This window comes from Talpa europaea, assembly GCF_964194135.1.
Source record: "Talpa europaea genome assembly, chromosome: 3".
Taxonomy (NCBI): domain Eukaryota; kingdom Metazoa; phylum Chordata; class Mammalia; order Eulipotyphla; family Talpidae; genus Talpa; species Talpa europaea.
Genome location: NC_140069.1, coordinates 8,071,564 through 8,094,287, shown reverse-complemented (window position 1 = coordinate 8,094,287; position 22,724 = coordinate 8,071,564).

Below are 22,724 nucleotides of genomic sequence, written 5' to 3'. Positions count from 1 at the left end.
TCGGCGGCTGGGGATCGAACCGGCGCTGCAGAGACTGCGGGCAGCTTCACAGCCCAGCGCTCAACCGCTGTGCCACCAGGGAGGCCCTCCTTCTTTTACATTTTAAGAAAATCTCACCTGGTTGGCCTACACTGAGAAGCAGTGGCTGCAGTTCCATCCCGGACTATGAAATGACTTTGAGAATGGAAGCTAAAAGGTGTATTCAGTGATAGAAGGACTCTGGGCTTCTTCCAGTTGGACAACTGCCATCCTATATTAAGACATTTACCTTTAGACTTCCTTTGACCTGAGAGAAATCTACACTTCAGCCACAAGTTCCAATCCCTATTACAATATCAGGTATGTTCAAAAGTCAGAGAGCTCTTCACTCATCCTAATAGTTGAGTCCTGGGGTGTTAAGCCCAAATTATTAGAACTATGGGCATAGATGCCCCAGGTGACAATGGATTCTTTAATATAATTAATAATAGGGAAAATGTCTCCTGAGTCCATGAATTCCAATGTCAAGTTTCTCCTTCAGTGTTTAAATAGAGATTTTATCATCTTCCCACCTCTTCTATAGCATAACCTGTCTGCACTGTTTACCATGTGCCAGACATTGTGCTGGTCACTATACAAACTACTAATGCATTGAATCATCATAACACACCTTTAACTTTGGTCCAACTATTGACACCATTTTTCAAGTGAAGCACTGAAGAGGGGGTGGGGTAATTCACTTGTCCAAAGTTGCAATGTCAACAAAAATGTCGAAGTTCAAACCTGGAAAGTCAGTTTTAGGCTCCATGGTCTCGTCTGTGTCACTCTGTGCTGCTTCTATGGTTTTATTACAAGAAGGGAATCTCATCATAAAGTTGGCTTAGAAGCTTCTTACAGGTTCAGTTCTACCTCCTGGTGGCTCCTCTATCACTTTTTTCCTTAGAAATTTGTCTTCATTTCTTTAAACTGGAATTTTAAAAAGATCCCAATATGGCTGCTGCCACTCCTGAGACACCAGCTTGAAGAGCCTGGTTGGCTAATGTCCCTACGTCCCTACCATTCATTCAGGGGCACGCACAACATTAACTGCCCTGCAGAAGAAAGAGCAACAGTAAGAGCAGATCAACTAGCTACTAAGCAGATCAGCCTGGACTTCTCCCCGAAGCCCCAAGAGCTTCAAGTAGCATTAGGCAAACTGGAAAAAATGTGACAGAAAATAAGAGTCCCCATCCATGAAAGCCTACTATGTGCAAAGTACTTCTAAATAAAAGCACTTTTACATCATTATCTCTAATGCTCAAAGAAATCTTTGGAAGTAAATATTGTAATTTAATTTTCAGAGTTGAAAGGACTCAGTGCTAAGAGTACAGCAATTCTAGGATTTGAGCCTATGTCCAAAGACCCAGATTCCTTCATATTACTGTATATGTTTCCAGCCCCTTGAGACAGAAAGTTACACAATCAATTCTATCCTTGTGTCTTTTTATTATGAAAACACTAAAACATGAAAAAGCAGACAGAAAAAAATGGAATGTGCACCTTTGAGTCTAAAGCCCACTTAGAAAATTAAAAAGGTAAATCATAGATGCAGAGACCAGACTGGTGGTTGTACCCAGGGGTTGAAGTGGGGAAATGGGTGAAGGTGGTCAAAGGGTAGCAACTTCCAATTATAAGACTAATAAGTCCTAAGAATGTAATGTACAACATGGCGACTGGAGTAAATAATACTGTATCCAATAGGTGAAAGTAGCCCAGACAGTAAATCTTGAAAGTTCTCATCACAAACACATATCAAATCACGATGTTGTGGACTTGAAACTAATACAGTGGTAATGTGTCAATTACATCTCAATAAAACTGGCAGGGGAAAAAAAAAAAACTGGCAGGGGGAGGTGAATCACAGGAGATCTCAGTCCCCCTGACCACCAGGTGCCTCCTCTCTTCCAGCACACTCCTCCCATCACATCTGCTAAGGAGCATTGTGCCTGGTATACTGAGTCACAGTGAAAATTTTAATAACTGCTTTTATATCAAGCCAAATCTCACTGCAAAATATTGAAACTGCAGTCCACATCTCTGAGAAGTAATGAATACCCCTAACTCAGCAGATCCCCTGACTCAGATTTGGGGTCTCAATTTCAGCAATCTCCTCACTGTTTTCTGCCCCCTTATTAAAATGGAATATTCATTTATGCAAGTATTTATTTTTGTTTATTTTCCTAAACCATGGAATCACAGTGATTGAGTTTATTTGAAAACGATGGAAGGAAAATGTAAATTTAACTTGAGTCTGTCTGTTTCTTTACTGCATCCAAAGATTACAAATGATCTTCTTTTCTGAGAATAAACTAAAGGATTTTCAACCTTATTGAGAAAATAGGGCCCAGAGAGACAGGCCACAGCAGAAACCCCATTTTATTTCCCTTTAAACTGAACCCCTATTTTCCCTACATTCCAAAAACCAAGGGATGAGTTTATATTTGACAAATGACTTTCTGGTAGTGAGGGTCCCCATCATTATCCCAATCCACTCAAAAAAGGAATGTACCCGTAAGGACGGGGCCTGCTAAAAAGCACTTAGAAACAGCCTGGGCTGAGCAGGAGCCTTCTGATTCCACTTATCAGTGGTGGTGGTGGTGGTGGCATCTTTTGAAGTGGCTTCCTTCAGCTTTGGCAGGAGCTCAGAGAGCCAGCAGTGTAGGAGGACCCGCCACCCACAGCCTCCACGAGGCTGCCCAGGGAGGGGGCACCCCCAGCTGCAGCCAGGTCTCCTTGAAACAAGGCTGCACAGGCAGAAGGGGAGAGAAGCCTGCTGACTCATGCTTCTGGTCACTTACAAATTATTAGGAATTTCCTGAACCAGGAATTAGATAACTTTACTACTGACATTAAGGAAAGTTACAGAGTCTTTTTCTAAAGAAGAGGAAAGAAAGAATCTCCACCAATATTGTTTTAAGGACATGACATGGATTCACTAAGGATATTTTCTCTTTTTTACAAAAGATTTACTTTATTTATTTATGCATACAAGAGCTGGGGTATAGGGCAAAGGTGTGGGGAGGGGGGCGAGAGGACCCAGCAGAGAGAGAGTGGGGAGCAGAACAGATGGACTAAAATCCACTACTGAGGGGAGCAGCGGGTAAGCCAGGAGAGGTCTGCTGTGCCATGCGGGTAGCTCCCTGGCCGGCCATCGAATTCCTGTTGTGGTGGCTGCTGATAGTTTCATAGTATTGAGACTTAACCCCTTGCGCCACCAGAGTGGCCTTACTATGGATATTTTCCATTAGCCCTTAGAGGTCCCTTTCTACCCTTCTCTGCTCTGCTGTGCTCCCTGGAAGGATGTCTTCATGGAGACTATATAAATGGCTCCTTTGCCCTCCAGTTGCCAGTTGGCTGTGGCTGGCCGTATGGCGTTACCAGTGAGAGATATGAAGGCATAGTGAGGAGTAAGAGCAACCTTTGCCTGCCAACATGCCATGGTTAGTTGAATCCCTTTTCTGATAGAAGAGCCCTTAACTGTTTCTCTCAATAGAGCAAACTTTTCTATAATTCACTGAAATCTTAGTAATACTATCAATCAGAGTGATATGACGTGGGCTTGTGATCCCAGCAAGGCCAGTCAGGTTCGTTCCCTGGGAATTTGAATCTCATACCAGGTGATGCAGAGATGGTGAAAAACCTACAAAAAAAGAGTTCAGTGGTGTATAGAAGATTATCACAGCTTCTCTCATTCTGTTCTTTGAGCCCTGGATTTTTGGTGTTTTCTTAAATTTTGTGATTCACCCACATCCAACTAAAAAGGCAACTATGACTAAAGAAACTGAAATTCAGAGCATTAAAGTAACCTGTCTGCAATCACACAGCTGGTAGGTAGAAAATACGGTTCAAGGTTCCAATTTATTACCAATATCCCACACTGCTTACCCAGAGGGAGTCCATGATCTGTACAAACTGCTGAAATTCAATCTTGCTGTTAAAAATGGAGTAAATTCACATAAGATATCTGCCTGGTCCCTGAACACAGGGGAAAATATACATTTAGAAAATTACTATGACCAAAAGAATTTTATTTGGTATACTGTATAACCTCCAGAAAAGAACCTATCACTATATGAAACTATTCTCATCTGCAGAGGACATTTCATTTTCACTTCTAACTCTTTTTTATCTTACATTTTTCACTGCTAGTTCTCGCTTCTGAGAGTAACTGGAAAAGAAAGCAGGGGTGTGTGTGTATGTATCTTACTGACAATGTGATTTTGTAACACATGGTATCTGCTAATACATGCATTCAAATGTCAGTGAAATTAGAATATTATACAGCATTTCCCAAGTTTCAATTGGATCTCCCCCTCTATGACTCCCCACTCCTGGCTTTTCAAAAGGCAGCTGGTAGAAAATCAAAGACTGCATCTTCTGGTACCAGGATTTTCTCACATTGGACCCCACACTCTCTCCCCTATCTGTTCTGTTCTATAGGCTGTAGATTGACTGTGACTTCTGCCAAAATGAATATGCTGAAAAACTATAAATGCCCATGGTTATGGTATTAGGACCTGGGCCTTTGGAAAATAATTACATTGTTGAGGTGGAATCCTCATGAATAGGGTTAGTGCCATGGAAAAAAGGGAACCCAAAGAGCTCCCTTCTCCCTTCCACCTGTGAAGACATAGAAGCAGAAAGCAGAACCTCACTTGTCACCTTGATCATGGACTTGCCAGCCTCTAGAACATCACAAAATACATCTGTCCAGTTTACAGTATTTCATAAGAGACTGCATGGACTAAGACAATGTCTCTCTCAATTCTCATAATTATCCTATGCAGAGACTACTTTGTCCCATTTTTCAGATAAGGAAATAAAGGGTCCATTGTCTAAACGCACGTAATTGTGAAAGGCAGAGCCAAGACTTAGACTTGGTCTTTGTGTTCTTTTTCAGTGCACTAATCATTTTCAAGGATGCTGTTGGCATCTTTATGTCACCACATAATATTGCCCCAGGTTGAGAACCTCAAAATGACACAAATCTCCTTGAATAGCTACACTTACTCCCCCCTCAACATGGTGGAAGACATCTTTACTGCTCTTTTTTAAGAGGAGATAGGTGGGTATAGCTACTAGAGGAGAGGGTGTGGGGTCCAACATGAGAAAATCCTGGTACCAGAAGTTGCGGTCTTTGATTTTTTTACCAGCTGCCTTTTGAAAAGCCAGAGTGGAGAGTCACAGTGGGGAGATCCTATTGAAACTTGGGAAATACTGTACAATAATCTAATTTGGTTGACATTTGAATGCATATATTAGCAACCTCACAAAATATAAAATCTCACATAATATAAAATCTCAGTTACTAGATAAATATTGGATACTTAATATATACAGTATGGGTCTTCCTCTCAGAAAATCTACAAATTGTCAAGGTGATTAAAATAAAAAAAAGGAAAAGGAGCAGACAAAAAGTAAAGAAATCTAGCCCTTGAGATCTGACTGCAGAACTGAGACTACCCGAGGGGAAGGGAGAGAAGTAAAAACAAAGCAGGAATGAGCCCAGTGGACTGTGGTGAGAATTACAGGTATTGTGGTGGTGGGCACAGGGTGGTAACATACTCCTGGACAGATTCTTTACCTGCCCAACAATGCCATATTATGCCTCTATGCTAACATAATTATGTCAGAGCTAGTGACAGAACAATGCCTAATTTATGCATCAATTGCTATCAACCATCATATTTGTTTATGTCTCTATTCATGATTGTGTTTAGTCTTTCAAACATAAAGCCATTCAGAAAGGTGTTTGTATCAATTGGTATGATTACGGCAAGGAATTTTATATGAACTACTTAGTACCCTGGGGTGAAATTCAAACTCTTGCAATGTACAAATAATATTCAGGTTTCCTATTGTAAATAATCAAAAAAGAAACCCAATTAAATGATTAACAAAGAAAATAATCTTAAAAAAAATACTGTATGTGCAAAATGTATAAAAATGTCACACACAGCAACTGAAAGAGCAACAAGATTTGCAGGACCTGTGAAATTAAGTGTATAGCTGAGATACAGACTGCATTGTATATTTTTGAAGTCATGGTGCTTTCAAATAAATAAAATTGACTTTTAGGCAAAATTAACATGACCATTTTTTCATATGTTTAGCCACCTGGCATAGTCTTATCATCTGTCAAAATCCACATCAAATGGCTTCTGTGAAGTTTTCAAACAAAACTCTCTCTCCTTCATAGCTGCCTATGAAGATCTCAATCTCTGGCTGTTGCACTTATTTTACTAAATTATGATTATTAATTACATGTTAGTATTTCATTTTTTTTTAATAGAGGCATGTTTTATTTATTTATTTGTTTTGTTTGTTCGTTTATACATGCACTGGGTACAGTCAGAAGCGCAGGAGGGTGAGAGAATTCACTAGAGACAGAGCGGGGAGCAGAGCAGGCAGAAGGACCAAAGTACACTGCTGAGGGGAGCAGCGGGCGGCAGGAGAGGTCTGCGCGCCATGTGGGACCCTCCTCCAGTGGCCGGGAAGCAGCCGGGGATCGAACCGGCGCGGCAGAGGCCGCGGGCAGCTTCGCAACGCAGCGCTCAACCGCTGCGCCACCGGGGAAGCCCCATGTTAGTATTTCAGTTAAGATTGTGAGCTACCTGATAAAAGAGCCAGCCTCTTTCCCCTTTTTTTTTTTTTTTTTTTGGTCTCACACACAGCATATCTGGTCAATGAAAGAAATAAAGATTGTTGAACAGACACATAGATAAATAGGTGAATGAATATTAAATAATTAAGTTTTAAGCTTTGGAAGCAAATTTACAGCTATGAAAAGAATGCTATATGCAGTCAGAACAATTACTGTGGAATTTTAGGTCTACTGATATAGGTTTGAGACTCCAAACAAAGAATTTTTCAAACAGATAGCTGCATTTCCTAATCTATTTGCCTCGTGGGGCTCTTGTGAACTACTAGAAACATATTGCCTGTAAAAGTAACTCAAAATTATTTAGTGCTCAAGTATTTGGATTCATGGAGATGAAGATTTTAACATTTTCAGAAATTGGTAACAATCATTTATGTTCTTTTTAATAGTTCTTTTGCTAAAATGTGCAGCTATGGCTGATAACTTCATTGTTCTCTATTTGCCACTGGGGCCCTCTCAACAGCAAAGTCCCTTCATCTTCATTTGTTTCCATGGGCACGTTGTGAGGAACAAGATGGCGACACATTTGTTTCCAATCAGACTTGAAGTTAGCTCTGTGGTGGGAGCTGGGGATGGAAGCAAAGAATTTTGAAGATAGCTGGAAGAAAGTTACTCAGGGCTTCCAATTAAGGAAAGTAAAAGAAATCTAAACAAAGTCTTACCGTTATCATGGGAAAGGCAGAGAATAAGATGCTGAGATAAAAGTGATTGTGCTAAGATCTTTGTCTACTCACATAAAGCAAGTGACCTTGAAGCCTCAATATTCTCATTATAAATTGGGAATAATGATAAATAGACTTTCAGGTGTGAGAAATTAAAAGGAATGACCTATCCAGAGCATCTGGTACAGCACCTGGCACATTCCTTTTGGAAGAAAATGTTTGGCCTCGTCATGTATGCTGAAAACAAGTGCAGAATTGGCTGTCCCTGTTAGCCGAAGGGAAGATTTAATGTTACTTTTCACGTGGGACCCATTCCCAGTAGTCTTCAAGGGAAGTTACTGCATCTGGTCTCAGAAGCAGAGCTGACATTTTTGACAAGGCCTTAAGTGCAGCCCTCCCTGGGGTGTCGTAACAGAGATGAGATGGGACAGGTGGCAGTAATTGGCATCACATCCACATCCACTCAGGGATTGGATATAACATGGATTACCTTGGAATCTCTCTGTCTCTCTTTTTTAAAGGCTTCTATGACTCTTAGCTGGTTCTAAACCCTTTGATAATTACATCTATCATCAGTTACACAGCTGAGGGTTGAAAGGCCCTATCTTCTTAGGAATTAGCAGATTTTACCCTATTGCACCCAAAGGCAATAGTGTGGGGTGAATAGTGACCAGTTTGCCATCATTCTTTTATTGCTCAGAAAGAAAACCAGCACTGGAACCCACAAAAGCTGAAATATGGCTCCATGTTGCCTCTAGAAGTCCAGACTCCCTGCACACACTGTGCCCTTTTGTATCTTTATACCTTGCTTCTCGTCCATCCTTCCTCTTAAAAAACAATCTAGTCCCTTTCACTTCTATAAAATGATGCCTCTGTAGAAGAACAAGAACAAGCTTAGAACCTAGCATGTTTTTGACCCTTTCTAATCCCTGTTTTTGTTATGTGCAAAACTAGACCCTACCTGTGTGGGGGTAAAATGAGGTTGAAGGTAATACATTTTAAGAGCAACACAGAATGTGGCTGAAACAACCTCACCTTGAGACCAATAACAGCACATTGTTGCATTTTGAAATAGTAGATGATAGATTAATAAATGATGGATAGATGGATTGATGGATAGATGAGAGACAGAGAGATTCTAAAGTAATACTTGAAAATATAATATTTGCTGATGGTTTCCTGGGGAGACAGGACAGCGGCAGTGTTGCTTAGCATCACTGACCTTCAACAATGTGCCTTTTCTGCTCTAAAAGCCTATTTATATTCCCAGTGGAAAAAGAAGAGGATGTATCATTTATCAAGAACAAGGATACAAAAAAAATGTCATTTTTAAAGGTCTATCTCTATATTAGATTTCTTAAGAGAAACAGAAGCAACATTATACATACAGCTACATATTACAAATAACATATACATATGTGTCTATGTATGTAAAATAAGCTACTGACTCACAAGATGATGGAGACTAAGAAACCTCCTGCAATCTGCAAACCCCAAAGAGCAAGCAAGTTCCTGTGAGTCAAGGAACATTATAGATTTCAGTCTGAGTGTGAAGGTCAGAGAACCAGGAGCATTGGGACATGAGGAGATGATGCACAGTTTAACAGTTAGGCAGAGGATGAATTCAAACTTCTTCCATCCGTTTGTTCTATTTGGGCCATCAACAGAATGGATAAGAAAGTTATACGTGCATGGATGCCTGTGATCGCCATTGGCGTGGGCCATTTGATTTACTCAGTCCACCAATTCAAATGCTGATCTCTTCAGGAAATACCCACAGAGACACCCAGAAATAATGCCAGTTATCTGGGTATCCCTTGACCCAATCAAGTTGATGCAAAATAATGAGCCATCATGGCCTCCAAAGACTTAACCCAGAGATTTCCTGAGAGTGACGGATTTGTATAGATGCCAGTGCTTCTGCCTTCTGGGAGTCATTTTTTCTTTTTTATTCCATAAACTATAAACTTCATTTTTGGAGGCTCATCCTCATTTTTATTGCATTATTTGCTTTTCTTGTGGTAACATTGGTTTAAAACACTGTGATTTGATGGTATCGGTTCACAACTCCTCATGTATCAAGACAATTTCTTCTTAGTCAAGGCAGCATGAGGCAAGGCTTCTTCTCACCTCACATTAGAAGTCACTGAGTTAACATTTATTAAGCACCTACTCTGTCACGTAATGGGAGGCAAGGAAGACAAGGAGATCAAAGTAAATCCCTATTTTTACACAGATCACCCCTTATCCTAGAAAAACATATTCACACAGATTGAGGCTTTGAAACCACAAAAAAAGTATGCTTGGGTTATTAAAAATAATAGAAAATCTACTTTAAATTGCTCTGCAGGCAAAGAAAAACCCTCTGAAAACGTGTCTTAGAAGCAAAGAATTGACTTTTTAGAAGGGCAACACCCATTCTTCCTTCTTTCATTCCTACTTCCCTCTCTATCCCTTCCTCCTCCTTCTTTTATTTATAAAAAACATAAAATTTTTCACTTAAAAGAAATCCTAGACAAAAAAGCTTCATACTACTTCATACTACTTCCCCTCAGCAGAGTCCAGAAATAATAAAACATTCTAGTGAAGTTGTACTTGGCACAACCAGTTAAAGCACCAATGGATTTGGTTGTTGTCAGGAACATAGAGAAACAGGAGAAACATTTTTAATGATAATCACTAACAAAGGAGCAGAAGTCTTTTTCTAAATTTGTAACAAAAATTGTCATAATAACAATAAAGAGGATAATGGACTATTAACACCATGTGCCAGTTTCTGTTTGAGGCACAACCTGTGTATAATGTCATTAATGTTGATAATAGTCTGCTTTATTCACATTAAGTATCCAAAGAACTTTGTCTAACAAGCCACAAAATACTCTGAATTGGTTCTGGTAGGGACAAGTCTCAGAGGAGGTGAGGGAGAGGGTGGCATGGAGGGAACTTCTCAGTGAGTAGAGGAGGCTATGGTTCCAGGTGAAGGCATAGAAAGAGGATTAAAGTTGGTCCAGGTGCAAAAGTCAAGTAAGGTGTCAAAGAGTAGTCTTAGTCCTAGCACAAATACTGATTTATTTATTTATACAACCCAAAAAATGAGTTTTGATCATAGATCAACAAGTAATTACAATGGACATCCTTTTTATTGGTGAATAGCATTCCACCATATGGATGTACCAACATTTGTTTATTCCCCCATTAAAGAACATTTAAATCACTTATAGTTTTGGCCAATGATAAATAGAGCTGATATAAACATTTAAATACAGAGATTTGTGTGAACAAAGTATTTCCTTTCTCTGGAGTTAAATACTTATGAAACCTTATAAATAGGTTTAACTTTATAATGTCAAGAGTGGCTGTCCAATTCAAAACTACCTCTGAAAGAATATGTACATAAATCTGACACACATTTCCCTCAACTTCTCTCTCTGGGTTCTGCTCCACTCTCTGCCACACACATCTCACCCTATTACACAAATCAAGCTAAGGTTTTTGCAAATCCCAGAGTCACCTTAGTCTCTCTTACTTATAAACCTCTGTTTCCTCTGCCTGAAATGGCCAATCTTTCTGTAAAATTTAGTATTTTTGAGACACAGTTCTAGTGGAAGCTCTTAAGTCGTCCTTAACCTGCATTCTAGCAGAATAATGTTCTTTGTTCAGAATATTGTTCCTTCACCTTGTTTCTTCCATCAAATCCTACAAATAAGACAGAGACATAGAACTGTTTGATGTTCTACATCCATTCATTCACGATCTATTGACGTATTCAGTAAATATGTATTGATGGTCCCTGGGCTCTAGGTATGGCTTGGATTGTGATACTAGAACCCAGCCTGGTATCTAACACAAGATAAGCAGTCAGGAAAAGCATCCTGGAAACAAAGCTTTTGACATGGCCAAGAGTGCCCCTGCTTCAAAAATTAAAGACTATCCCTACCACTCTGCCCTCTCTTAATTAAGTCATACCTCACCTCAAGGCAACTGCATTATTCTAAGTGTTTCACTGGAGGAAAAGGACTATTTTATTAATCCTTATGTCACCTGAGCTGACATTCATTTGCTCAGTGAATATTTGTTAGAATGCATTGACTTGGTTAGTACAAACTGTATTTTACAGTGGTAGTTTTGTCATTTGTTACAAAACCAAGTTGTCTTTAAAAATATTTTATTGGACAATAAACTTTTTGTTTTTATATTGAAAGATTTGGTCCAACAAAAATTATGTCTCCTCATCATAGTCAAGGTTTTCCTAAACATAAATTAAAACATACCCTCTCATTTCATATTTCACGTAGTAAGCATATTTCCACTATGGCTACTCATTTTCTTTGGCATCTGAGATTTGCTTAAATAATTGACTATTGTCTGAAACAGCAGTTTTTAATGCCTGCGTAGTGCCTAGATAATAAGACATTGTAGTCATGCAGTCATTTGGTTCAAATAGTCAGTCAGTTTAATAAATATCTGTTAAAATTGTTGACTCAGTATCATTTATTCCTCAAACACCCATTGAGTGCCAGCACCATCCCGGGTACCAGGACAGCAGAGATGATTTACACATTGTCTCCAACATTCTGAATAAGACAAGGACAGCATGTAATCTGGTCCAGGAAGGATGGCAACAAATGGTTCCTAAATGAATGCATTCCACAGAGATTTGAAGATTACCACCTACTTCTCTATCTTTGGCTGGTATTCTTTTGTTTCAAGTTCAACAAATGCAAGTCCCCTAGGGTTTCTTACAGCTTTAAAATGAAGGATGTTGGATTTCAACATTACCACATACCCCAGATCCTCTCTGAATCCAAGTGTGATTAATATTCTTCTGAAGCACCCTTCAAATGAAATTAAACATAAACAAGAAAATGCTTCAAGGTGTACACTTAAATTAAATGTTTTATATTACAAATTAGCTTAACAAGAAACCTGGAGTTGTACATATTCTCTCTGTCCCTTATGTTACACCTAAATTAGAGTCTAAGTAGACAGTGACATCAACAACAGCTGTCTCTTTCCACATGGAGCACCTAGTCTAAGGTGGAAAACAGACAGGAAAACATGAGGCATTCATTTTGGAAGGCGTGAATGGGAGTGATTTCACAAAGAAGGAGACACACTTCAGTGAGTTTTGAAGGGTTATTAGGTGTTTTTCAAACAAAGGACTAAAAGGATTTGAGAGAAAATCAAGGCATTAGAAACAGTATGGGATTTTGAGGAAACATAATATAATGATGCCTTGATGAGTTTGTGGAATCTATAACCACTAGAATAGATGGAATCTAGGGCCTCTCTTGTGGCACAAGCGGTTAAGCATAGCACTGTGAAGCTGTACTCAGCCATTGAGGCATGAGTTCAATTGCTGGCAAGGGAGGTGACCCACATGGCGCAGCAGACCTCTCCTGCCTCACCCGCTGCTCCCCTCAGCAGTGTATTTCAGTAGATCTGCCTGTTCTGTTCCCCACTCTGTCTCTGGTGAATCCTCTCACCCCCTGCACCTCTGGCCTGTACCTCAGTTCTTGTATACATAAATATATCTTTAAAAAAATGAAGGGGGCCTCCCCGGTGGCGCAATGGTTGAGCGCTGGGTTGCGAAGCTGCCCGCGGCCTCTGCTGTGCCAGTTCGATCCCCGGCTGCTCCCCGGCCACCAGAGGAGGGTCCCACATGGAGCGCAGACCTCTCCTGCCGCCCGCTGCTCCCCTCAGCAGTGTACTTCGGTCCTTCTGCCTGTTCTGCTCCCCGCTCTGGTGAATTCTCTCACCCTCCCGCGCTTCTGACTGTACCCAGTGCATGTATAAACAAAAAAACAAACAAACAAATAAATAAATAAATAAAACATGCCTCTATTAAAAAAAAAAATGAAGGAAAGAAGCCACAAATTAATTTTTTTTTCATTCAACAATTTTTCTTATTCTGGAGAACGTTCAAAAAGAAATAAACCCGAGCATATGTGATTGAATAATATCTAACAAAGGCACCGTGAACACACAGTGGGGAAAGGATAGTCTCTCAAATAAATAGAAGAGACCAGGAAAACTGGAGATTCACCTACAAAAGAATGAAACTAAACCCTGAGCTTATACATAGAAATCAAGTAAAAATGGACTAAAGACTTGAACTTAAGATCTGAGACCATAAAAATTCTTAGAAGAAAACAGGAGAACAAACTTCCTGTCATTGATGTTGGCAATTAATATTTTGACTTGACATTATAAGCAAAAGCAACAAAAGCAAAAATAAGCAAATAGGGTTAATTAGACTAAAAAGCTTCTGCAGAGCAAAGTAAACTGTCAATGAAAATGCAGACTATGGAATGGAAGAAAATATTTGCAAGCTGCATATTTAATAAGGACTTAATATCCAAAATACACAAGGAATTTATATAACTCAATAGCAAAATAAATAAGTAAATAAAATAACTCAGTTAAAGAGGGCAAAGTATCTGAACATACATGTTTTCCAAAGAAGACATACAAATGACCAATAGGTATATGGAGAGTTACTGAGCATTACTAATTATCAGGGCAATACAAATGAAAATCACAGTAACATATCACTCCATGCCTGTTATTATGTCTCTTATCAAAATACAATAAATAAAAAAAGGCTGATAAGGATGTGGAGGAAAGAAAACCCTCACATCCTATAGGCTATGAATGCAGACCAGTGCAGCCACAACAGAAAACGGTATTGAGGTTCCTCAAGAAATTGAAAGTAGAACAACCATAAATCCAGCAATCCCACTGCTGGATCTAAAGGAAACAAAACCACTCTCTACATGGAAGCCTTCTTCACAACAGCCATGGTATGCAAACAACCTAAGTGGGTAGCAACAAATGAATCAATAAAGAAAATGTGAAAGTAGAATATTCAGCTTTTAAAAAGAAAGAAATCCTGCTATGGATGACATCATCTCCGTACTTGGAGAGCATTATTCTAAGCAAAATAAACCATATTGAGGTTGGGGAAGATAGGAGAGAGGGGTGAAAGCATGTGAATATTTGGTTAAATTGATTAAGGTCTGAAGACCTATTGGACAACATGGTGGTTACAACTGACACTATATTGTGTAATTGGAATTTGCTAAGAGTAAATCTTAATGATTCTCACAAAGATGAAAAGGTAAGTATTTGTGATAGGTATGTTAATTAACTTCATGATGGATGCATACATCAAATCATCACATTGTATGCTTTAAATAAATTACAATCTTATTTTTCACTTAGAAACACATCTTACTGATCTGCTGTAAGCCAATTCTAGCAATGTATTTCAAATTCTGCATTCACCCTTGGTGATATTAGCTCCCCAATTTCTACTTAAGCACTGCTTATGAGGGTCAGGGGGCACTGAAACTGGTTGGGGTTGGAAATTTTGCTCTCCAGCTGTTAATATAACCATCCTTGAGAACAATAACGGGACAGTCACACAACAAATATCGACAAAAACTAGAAAGCAGGGTTGTTTTTAGTGTTGTTTTTGTTTTCTGAGAGCCACTTTATACCACCTGAGTGGAAAATTTACTAGAAACTTCATTTTCATACAAAGCATATGGATTTTCCTCAGAGTATCCACTTTCCTAGGAAAAACAGGAAAGAAAATGGTGGAGAGCATGAGCATTCCCCAAAGCCATCCTCGGTTGCATGACTTCACGTGAATGGCCTGTTGAACGGCCAGAACTCGAGCAGAAACAGAGCAAAGACATGCAAAGAGCTTGCTGTGGACTCCTTAAATCTTCCTTAAACATGTATAATTAAGTTGTAACACACAGGGAGAGATACCACTGAGAAGAATGTTCTAGGGTAAATTCATCCAAGTCTGTGAAGTTATAAAAATATTCCTATGTCTACCAAAGCTGCTCTCCATAGTGCATGCGGCATTGTGTTTGCATGATGAACTGTGGGTTGCACAGCATTCAGCCCTGGAGAAATTGAAAGACCTTTGTTACATAGCTTCCAACTCCCACAGCTCCTATCTTAATCAGATTAACCTTTCTAGCAATTATGAAGAGCTTTTTAATTGTAGCGAGAGTTTGTGAAACTCTTCAGTGCTCCCAAATCTACCCTACATCTTGAACAACAACCAGCCCTCCTGGATCCTCTCATGTTGCCACAACCTCCTTTCATCCTCAGCCATACTTCCTTGGTACTTTATAATCACTTCATTCTGTATTTTTTGGCTTCTCCCCAGGTAAAAGAGAAAAAAGAAGCCAGCTGTAGAGTGTGGCTTACTTAGGAGGAATCCTTGCAGGAGAAATGGTCTTTGATTTTGAGAAAGCATAGAAAGGTATGCCACATAGCCTTACTTACAGCCAGGCATTGAGATGAAATTCATAGACTTGTCAATGAAAAGTTAATCAATGTTGGGGTTAGACCAATTGCTTCCCTATCTCACCTGGGAGATCTTACCCAAGCTATTCATACGTTCCCCTCCTTGCTGTTCTCACCTGGAATATGGAGATAAAAATAAGTACAGCTCAAGTTTGTTAGTGCTATCTAAAATATATGGCGTAGTATAGTACCTGGTATAAAATAGAGCTTCATAAATGCTTTTTGATCTAATTTACTATTTTTAATATCATAAAAATTTAGCTCATGGGAGTTTTCTGTTATATAGGGCGTGCTTGGTATATTACAGGATAGCATGCCACAGTTATTGACAAATCAAGGGTCACCATGTCCTTGTTGACAGTGAAGGTCAGAGTACAGTTAGGGAAACACACAGACTTCACAGCACTAACCAAATCCCAAGAGCTGTGCTAAGTGCTTTACATAGTCTAACTCCATCAACAAAGTATCCCTAAGAAGTCAGAACCATCTTTCTGTTTTCCAATTTATGGATCAAAGGAGGCAAGAAGAGTTTCACTTCTCAAAGTCAAACAACCAGAAAGCAGCAGAGCTCAGGGAGTTTGTCGAATCTGTGCCCTGAACCACTAAACCATCTCACCATTTACGATCAAGAAAAATTTTATGTACATTGTGTCACTGAAGTCACAGTAACTCTGAGAAATAAGCCACTTCAGAAACTCCCTGGCATCCTTCCCTTTTGACCCCAGCTTGATTTGCTCTCTTTAAATCTTAGCCCCAGTGATTCCCACAGCTCAGATGATTCAACTGAGCTGGTTTCCTTCATGGTTTCCTTGAAGCTATAGATTGAATGGTGGACCCACTTTCTAGAACAGTGTAGCATGTGGCCCTCCCAGGAGCAATACCCTCTGATGGTACCCCTCACACTGACTGTGTGGGGTTTAACCTCGGCTCCTTGGTTGCAAGTAAAAACACATCAAGGGTTGTGAACCTATATCCCCAAATCTTATACAGTATTGGAAGCCAATGTTACCTCAATATATATATAATATATATAATATATATTATATATATATAAAATTTAAAAATGAAGTTAGGGCCTCCCTGGTGGCACAAGGGGTTAAGACACAACCTATGAAGCTGTCTGCAGCCACTACAGCACGAGATTGAGGCCTGGCCAGGGAGCAACCAACATGTCGTAGCAGACCTCTCCTGTCTCGCCTGCTGCTCCCCTCAGCAGTGTATTTCAGTCAATCTGCCTGTTCTGTTCCCCAGTCTGTCTCTGGTGAATCCTCTCACCCCCAAACACCTCTGGCCTGTACCCCAGATCTTTTATGCATAAATAAATAAATCTTAAAAAAAATAAAAATGAAGTTAAAAAAAACTCAAATATTAGCTTAAGCAGAATAACTAGTAAAGGTGAAATTTATCAAAAGGAGACAGGAATATTCCACACCCCCTCTTCCCAAAAAATGGAAACACTGCCAGAAGGGATTAAAATCAGGAAACAGAAAACTCTCTAAATAAAGTCCAAATCCCAAACTTCAAATCCCTCTCTCCATGAGATCCCACTCCAGCCTGGAGTTTGTTTATGCCTGTCCAGCTCTTTTCTTTCTACAGATTTTTCTTGTCTTTTCTGGGAATGTGGCAAAGATGCCAGTTCCAAACTTCCAAAGTCCACATACTTCTTGTTTGTCACCGGCAAACTCTGACTAACATCTCAAAATCCCAATTTTAAGTTCTGAGCTGGGACAATAGGATGGAGCCTTCTGGAGGTCCGGTGTCCTCTCTTGGTTCTATGGGGAATGTGTGTGGAGAAATAGGATCATATCATAAAATCCTGGTAGCCAAAACCTACATGTATTGGAAAGTGTATCAGAGAAGGAGGAACAGTTTATTGGCTTAGTAGAGATGCCAGGGGAAAAGCATCAGCTAAATCCCATGAACTGCCTCTTTCCTATTCCTTCTTTAAGAACTTGCACATTCCTCAACTCTGTCCTCTTTGCCCTTGAGATCCCAATGGCAGCATCACTCACTGAAATTCTTGCGAATAGATCTTTACCACAGTAATAAAGAGCCTTCTCCAACATAAAATTTGCTATCAGAACACAGTCCGGTATGAACACAGGTCAGGTCAGGTCAGGGAACCTCCCCCGTGCCATTACAGATGAAGTTCCTCAGAGCGGTGACCTATGGTTTTGAAGATGTCAAGATGTTTGAAATGTTCTCCTGTTTCAAAACTCAGTGTTTTCTTTTTCAAAAAAACATTTCCTTCTCACATGGAATCTATGTTACTCTTAAAAAGAAAAAAATTCTGCAGATTCTTCCTTCAAATTAGAACCATTTGCTCAGTAGACATCCTCTGCTTGTAGAAATAGTGCCAAGAGCAGATGGTGGTTTCTCCTGTTCACTTGGTGACTCTGACAGGTGACGCAAAAGATTATTAGTGGCCTCCTCTGGTGGTGCAGGTGGTCAGAGTGCTGTGAAACTGTCCTCAGCCTCTGCAGCATGGGTTCGATCCCAGCCAGCGAGATACCCACATGGTGCGGCAGACCTCTCCTGACTCGCCCGCTGCTCCCCTCAGCAGTGTATTTCAGTTGATCCTCCTGTTCTGTTCCCCACTCTGTCTCTGGTGAATCCTCTCACCCTCCCGAACATTTGGCCTATACCCCGGTTCTTGTATGCATGAATAAATAAATCTTTTAAAAAAAGATTATTAGCTCTCTTCTAAATGTGAAAGTTTAGGTCATTAATGTTTTTCTTGAAACAATATGATTTTTTTTTAAAGATTTATTTATTTATTTATTCAAGCACTGGGTACAGTCAGAAGTACGGGAGGGTGAGAGAATTCACCAGAGCCAGAGCGGGGAGCAGAGCAGGCAGAAGGACCGAAGTACACTGCTGAGGGGAGCAGCGGGCGGCAGGAGAGGTCTGCGCACCATGTGGGACCCTCCTCCGGTGGCCGGGGAGCAGCCGGGGATCAAACCGGTGCCGCAGAGGATGTGGGCAGCTTCACAAGCCAGCGCTCAACCGCTGTGCCACCGGGGAGGCCCATATGATTATTTTTGAATGTTGAAAATCAGAGGGATTGTAGAATAATCTACAGCTGAACATAAAACTCAGGTTTTTACTCTGCTTGTTCCTCTGCAGTGGCTTAACACCTGGAGGTATTAGTCTTCCCAGCTCTTCTGAGGCTTGGAACTAAGTGTTTCATCTCTGTGAGTCTCACTTCCCCCATTTTTAAGTGAGGATGATTACGTTACCTTCTAAGTAAGGATAACTACCTCAGGTAACTTCAAGATTCTTAGCACTGTAGCAAATGCTCAATAAATGCTTGTTTTCTTCTCTATTTGCCCAACCATTTCTTTTTCTGGTACTGAACTCACTCTATTTTATACTCCGTAGTACTTCATGGGAGGAGCTAATACTACCATTAAGTCTTGACCAAACGCAAGATGGTATGTTATGGTAAGGACCAGATCTCGGCTGATGATCTCAGATGAATGGATAAACTCATTCTTCCCAGCCAAACCTATATCTCTGCTATCCAAAGACTACTGAGTTACTAAAAATCATTTTTATTTTATTTTATTTTTTAAGATTTATTTATTTATACAAGCACTGGGTACACTCAGAAGCACGGGAGGGTGAGAGAATTCACCAGAGCCGGGAACAGAACAGGCAGATTGACGAAATACACTGCTGAGGGGAGCAGCGGGCAGCAGGAGAGGTCTCTTGCGCCATGAGGGACCCTCAACCGGAGGCCGGGGATCAAACCAGTGCTGCAGAGGCTGCGGGCAGCTTCGCAACCCAGCGCTCAATCGCTGCGCCACCAGGGAGGCCCTGAAAATCATTAATGTGTATTATGAAGTGTGACATTTTTTGTCAACTATTAGTGTTTCCTAAATTATTAATAAATTTATTTGTTAATCTTAATTTCATTTTATAATTATTAGTTCACGTCTCCTATTATAGTGTTCGTTATCTTCCTTTATTTGTCTGCCAAATAAGTTGCAGATGGGTTTCCCTGTTTGTTGGTTGATTCATTTATTGTCCTTTTTAGCAAATATGTCTTTTAAAGTAACATTTTAGCTATTCAAAACTAAAGAACTTTAGATATTCACAACCAGTCATCTAGTTTTAAAATTTGTTTGTTTGTTTTTTTTTTAAGATTTATTTGTTTATTTATACAAGCACTGGGTACAGTCAGAAGCACAGGAGGGTGAGAGAATTCACCAGAGCCAGAGCAGAACAGGCAGATGGACGAGATACACTGCTGAGGGGAGCAGCGGGTGGCAGGAGAGGTCTGTGCACCACGTGGGACCCTCGCAGGTGGCCGGGGATCGAACCAGCACTGCAGAGGCTGCGGGCAGCTTCGCAACCCAGTGCTCAACAGCTGCGCCACTGGGGGAGGCCCAAAATTTGTTATTTTTTAATGAATGTTTTCTTTTTTCTTTCTTTTTTTTTTTTTTTTTAGCAAAAATATTAGTTAGGCACTGATCACAGATTACTGTAGGGAAGCTTAGGGCAGAAGAATTTATTGAATGAAATGCAAGTAAATAAATTTGGGTTAATGAGCAAGATTCAGTCCAAATGAAGTCCAGAAGCAGAGAATCTGTCCCAAAGTATAAATTTAGACTTAATGATGAACAGGACTCAGCATTGAAAAATCTGTACTTAGGCCATTTAACACTCTGCTCTTTCCAATATGCTGCCCATGGCCTTTCAAATGAAGAACAGGACCCAGATGTGGAGAGGCAGGGTCCCTTTTACAAGGACTGGAACAAATTGTGAAGGCTTAATTGGAACAACAATAGAAGCCAAAGAAACAGATCCAGGTCCCTGAATTGCGAGTCCAGGATACTTTTAATTTTTCTTGTCCAGAGGATGGACCAGCTTGGAATTTTTGTCCCGTCTTGCTAATGGTGTGCCCAGAGTGATGCTGCAGTGATGCAGGCGGTGAACATCCAGGAAGCCACCCTGGAGCCTACTAAATAGCTCCCACGACCTGACACCTGTTACAGGGCAGGCATCTCCAGGCCTGATCTCACTGAATTCTCAGAGTGGCACTTTGTAATGAGAATCATTATTCCCATTTCACAAATGAGGGAACTGAAGCTCAGAGAGATTAACTATTGTACTCTGTTTTAAATGGTTAATATTAATAACTGGTAGAGATGAAACTGGCACCCTCCTCTCTGACTATCAAAATATAAGCTTTTTATTTACAATCTCTAGAACTTCTTGTGGTCAAAGGCACTCCAAAAAAGCCAAAATTCACTTTAGTCAAAACACACCTCCCATGGTGGTCTGATTATGAGCATCATCTCTGCTCTGGAAAGCATGACTCTCTCACTTGGAATATCTGAGCATATTTGCTGCCAGGACATCCATCTCTCAGATTGCTGTGGGAAGTCCCAGCGCTGGCTAAAAGAGGCTGCAGCCCTTTGAGCTGAGCTAAAAATAAGAGTCAAGCTTCTTGAGGGACTTGATCTCCCACTGTAATTGTTATTTCATTAGTGGAAAAGACTTATTGCCCTTTCCCTGACCCCCTTTGAAAGAAGGAAATATTTCTCTCCATCAAGATTTCCAAGCCCAGAAGAGAGCAGAGGAGTCCTATAGCCCAAACTGCTGCATCAAGGCAATACGCATCCTCTTCAGGAAAGATCATTCTGACATTTGCTATTGTATGCAATTCATTTTCAGACACTTGGACATAGTCCAAGAAACAAGAGGGAAATATTGAGAGAGCTTACAGCTACTAGGTGGAATCATTTTACAGCTACTAGGTGGAATCATTTTATTTTAGATACACCAATTTTGGATAGCATACATAATGAAATTGAGTGCTCAAGTTTAGAAAAATACAGAGACATTTGTAGTCAATCAGAAGATGATAAGGATCTAAACTGGAGTCTACTATTGGAAGTAGGCATAAGGAAGGACATAATCAAAGAAATGGATGTGATTTAATTATAGGAATAGAGATAAATAAACCCACAGCACAATAACAAAAATAAAAATAGCTAACATTAAGTTAATGTCCACCATTTCCAGATCATCACCTGATATCAAGCTAGATAGTAGTTTTTGTTCTCAACCAAATCTTGGTAGGTTATATTAACTTCTTTTTATAAATGAGAAAAAAACAGAAGTGTATAGGATCTAAGTAAGTTTGCCAAGTTCACAGTTTGTATAAATAAAACCAAATTTGAATCCCAGATCTGTTTGATTTCATTGCCACTGCTAATTTATCAGACTGGCATCTGTATCATCAGAAGAATGAAGAACAGAAGAGGAACAAGCTGGTTTCAAGGGAAAGTACTGAGTTAGCTGATGGATTTTAAGTTGTGCCAGGGACGTTATTGGGAATTTGGAAGTGGAGGTGTGAGATCAATGATAAGATGGTGAGCACATGGGGCTGGATGACGTGGTCCAGGGGAGTATAGACTGTTGAGTCTGTAGAGTGCAGTGCCGGAAAGGAATCCTGGGGAAATAAGGTTTTCTAGGAATAGTATGTGAAGAGCACAATAGTAACAAAGAGACTGAAGAAATATCCAGGGCATAATAACAATAACTTCCCACAGTTATTGAGCACCCACTACATATAAACACTCTAAATCCTTAATAGAATGTGATTCTCATGAACACTCAGAAAATAGGTATTATTATTATCCTTTCACAAATTGGAAAATTCATAACATAAAGTTATAAATAGGAACATAAAGAAATTATGTAATTTAGCTAAGGTCCTACAGTTAGACAGTAATAGAACTGGGATTTGTACATAACCTCACGCCAGAGTCTGCGTTTCTTTATTTACTTCTAAACTCATTTTATTGCAGAATCTATATAGTAACATATTCACAAATCATAAACATAAAACACAATTTCTCACAAATTTATGGAACCATCATTTGGGTCAAAAAAAAAAAAAAAAGAATATAGCCAAGAACTCAGAAGCCCTTTTCTCACCCAATTTGACCACGAGTCACTCCATGCAATAAAACAATTATATGAGATCTGGCATCATGTATCAGTTTTGATAGCCTTGAAATTTATATAAAGGGAATTGTACA